Source organism: Amphimedon queenslandica, unplaced genomic scaffold (assembly GCF_000090795.2).
Source record: "Amphimedon queenslandica unplaced genomic scaffold, v1.1 AMPQUscaffold_12144, whole genome shotgun sequence".
Lineage (NCBI taxonomy): Eukaryota > Metazoa > Porifera > Demospongiae > Haplosclerida > Niphatidae > Amphimedon > Amphimedon queenslandica.
The window spans coordinates 1,037-4,758 of NW_003547617.1; the positions used below are offsets into that span (position 1 = coordinate 1,037).

The window sequence follows — 3,722 nt, forward strand, 5'->3', positions numbered from 1 at the left end:
TTGTAATCAATGTGGCCAGTATCAGTACGCTTTAATAAATCTATAGCAATAATAATAAATAACCCACACCTACAGGTACATGTAATACATGCACATGTATCAAGATTATAGACGTACTGTTGCCATTAGTTGGTACTGTAATTGTGGATGGATAAGATTTGGGTGTATTGCTAAATTATTTTTGGTGATTGGCAGGTTTTATTTGGCAAATTTGCAGCTACATATACATTACATGTAAGATTCTGCCATTAAGCATGTGAATGCATAATGGTTCAAAATGATGAGCTTTAAATTGGGAAAAGGCTATCAAAATGAGAGAACTATCTTACCCAACATCAGCTAAATTACAATGTACATGTAAACACTAGTATTTATATAATATACTGTACATGTGAATGCATAATGGTTCAAATCATGGGCTTAAATTTGGGAAAAGGTTACATGTTATAAAAGGTTATAAAAGGTGTATATGTATGCATATGTATGTGTATACGTGTGTATGTATATGTATACATGTACATTGTATATGCGGAAAGATCAGTGTTTATTGTTATCATATTATTGTACCTTGTAGTAATAATATGATCCTTGGTATTCTTTGTACTGGTGTTATCAGTAGTTCTGATAGTGTCTGGCGGCCACACTCTGGTTTGGACTCATTACACTTAAGGAAAGCATGAAACCTTGGGAACTGACGATCACAGGAACTGAGAGCCTCCTTAGTGACTTCAAAATAATTTATATATGGAGGATACACACGTAATAACTCTTCAGACTATAGGGAGGAGAGTCATTGACTTATGAATAAAAATATATATAGTTACTATTTCTAAAAATACCCTGTACTATAGCCCATGGTTTTTTCCAAAAAATGGGTCCAAAATCACCCCCAATTTTAATTACGTTTCTGATACATATTGATGCCCTTATACTGTGTAGAAAGTTTGAGCTGATTCTGACTAAAAATGTTTAAGCTATGGCTATTTTAAAAAAATCAGCAAATTTCTATAAAGTACCCTGTACCAAGGCTATAGCTATAGCCCAAGGCTATAGCCCCCCTCTCTCTCTCCTTCCTCCTCATACAACAGCAATAACAATAACAGATATTGTACTGGTACAAATATTTGTGGTGTTGGGAAAATACAGTATAGCAGGTTATTTTCGAGGATAACAAATTTCGCGGATTTTTCAAGATTCGTGAAATTAAATTCCTTGAAAATCAATTTAATATGGTACACGATGGCAGATTAGTGGAGATTCACGAAAATTAATTCTGTAAACCTCCGGATACAGGTCATTTGTGAAATTTATCATCCTCAAAAAACCGCTATACGGTATTAATTTTCTAGTGTTTTAATTTCATGTTTTCTATTTAAAGCACTATAAGGTGTGGTCATATGAAGAATTTCACTGGATTAAAACTTCACACAACAAAAATAATGAAAATTAATCCCACGTGATATTTTGTAGCCATACAGTAGTATAAATAAATAATAATTATAGACTAACTTCTTAGAGTCAGGGTCCAGTGAGCTGGTAATTCTCATCAGTCATAACTTGTATCAATGATTGTATCACTGATCCATCAGTTACTCCAGTACTACAGCAGTAACAGGCTAACAGCACTAGTCACTGATAACAGGGGCGTCGCTGGGCTTGAAAGATTGGTAGGGCACTAGGTCCATGAAGGAGGTGTAAGTTTTCGCGCGCGAAGCGCGCGAAAAATTTTGCAGTATCTCATTAATTTCATGATGGGTGTGGTCAATTTTGGTCAATTAATTGATTGATTAATTAATTAATAATGATCTTTTGACGCCCAAAAATCATAATGGCGTTCATTTCCAGCAATAAATTGCTTAACTACCGACTGTATTTCTACATTATGAGTCAGTTGTTGGTGTGTGTGAAGAAGTAAGCAGTGATTGAGTCTTTCCTGGATAGTTATTAGATTAATTAACTTGAATTAATAACTAATTTTAATAAAAATGGCTACTGATCTTCAAAATATTGGTGGGGCAACTGCCCTACCTGCCCCTTAGGCAGCGACGCCTCTGGATAATAGTGATAAATATATAGACACTATAGTGACATCTCTGCTGAAACCAGGTTGAAACACGTGGGTAGCTTAGCCCCTCCTTCTTTATGTAGATGATCACGTGATCTAATTATCAACACCCACGCAAAAGGGCGTAGCTCACTAGTGTCTTTGTCTAGCTCTCTACAGCAGCAATGGCTAGTTCTAGGGCAGTGTTTCGTTTAGGTAAAACTATCCCCTGGCCCTCTATTTATGTGGGATACTAGATCTCTCACTATTGTAGTATGTAATACTTATTTTTTAGATATCAGTCATATGAAGCTGGTTTCTAATGCTTTGAAGGAAAGTCACTTCACTGATGCTAACTGGTTTGATCTTGGAGTGGAATTAGACCTACTTTATCCTGGCCTGGCAAACATCAGAGCTAGATTTACTGATCCTTCTCAGTGTTTACTGGAGTGCTTGAGCTTGTGGTTGACTTCAGCTAATAATCGTACTTGGGAATCATTAGCTAGTGCACTTGAGAGAATGAATCAAAAACCAGCTGCTACACTCATCCGTAATACATGTAAAGTTAACATACATACAGTACATGAACATGAGTACAACAATTTTATTCCTATAGATGATGATCCTGCTAGTCAGATATTCCAGCATTACAGTGATAGAATATCACAAGTATCTCTCACTGATAGTTGTATCCAGTTGTTATATACAGAAGGATTAATCACTGAGGATACACAAAGGAAGATTGAGAGATGTGGTGGCTCATTAAGTGATACATTAAGAGAATTAATGATTGAAGTATCTGATGATCACAGTAAGCTGAGGTCACTAGGAAATATATTAATGGAATTAGAAGAAACTAAACCTTTAGCTCAAGATATTATTAAAGATTGTGGTAAGAGTGACAATATATAATTTAAAATTTAAAAAAGTTATTTATTTTACTCAGATGAATTCCTTCCTAAAATTGACAATGGAGAAATAGATAAATCTTTGCCTAATGCACTATCAGGTATAATAATATATGTAATAAAATAATACTCATATTTATAAATAGTTGAAGAGGTATTTGTTAGTGAAGTGTACAATTGTCGTTTTGATGAAGTTCGTGTTAAGTTTGGTGACCTACGTCATGAGATAATACAATTAGTAGTGGAGAATGTACCATCAGCCGATGATATTAAAGAGTATCTCTCTCGTTGCTTTCCTGAAGTAAAAGAAGATTTATCATCAGTCAATAAAGTGAAAGAAGTCATGAATATTGTTGAGAGTAGATGCAATGTTATCAATATAGTACCAATAAAAGCTATCGTTAATAAGTATCACATTACTGGTGCACTCAAGATGATCACAGAGTTTGAAGAAGCAGTTGATGACTTCTGTTCAAAAATGAAGGTCAAGTTCATGCTAAACAAGAAGCTGTCACTAGCCGTCAGTTCACTCACTTGTGAGAGAGTGGAGTTTGTACTGGAATGGGAACCTGACGAACATACACTTGATGACATTAGACGTCTCTTAAAGAAAGCATTTGAAGACTTAAACAAGAGGATTATTGTACGAAGCATTCATCATGGGAACTCCATCATTATCATCTGTTATGCTCCACATCATTTACTAGCTGCTCTTCTCTTGGAAGCACAAGACAACCTAACTGTCTTGATGAAGGAATTCAGTTTAATTA

General features: G+C 35.0%; 1 long non-coding RNA gene across 1 annotated transcript; it reads right to left on the reverse strand.

The window, feature by feature from the left end:
• On the reverse strand, nt 1-1,598 carry LOC109588349 (uncharacterized). Its single transcript, XR_002188100.1, has 3 exons — nt 1,510-1,598; nt 568-775; nt 1-40 (listed from the first exon to the last, which is right to left on the reverse strand). It is a non-coding gene; the product is annotated as an uncharacterized LOC109588349 (long non-coding RNA).
• Between the last annotated feature and the right edge of the window lie 2,124 nt (nt 1,599-3,722).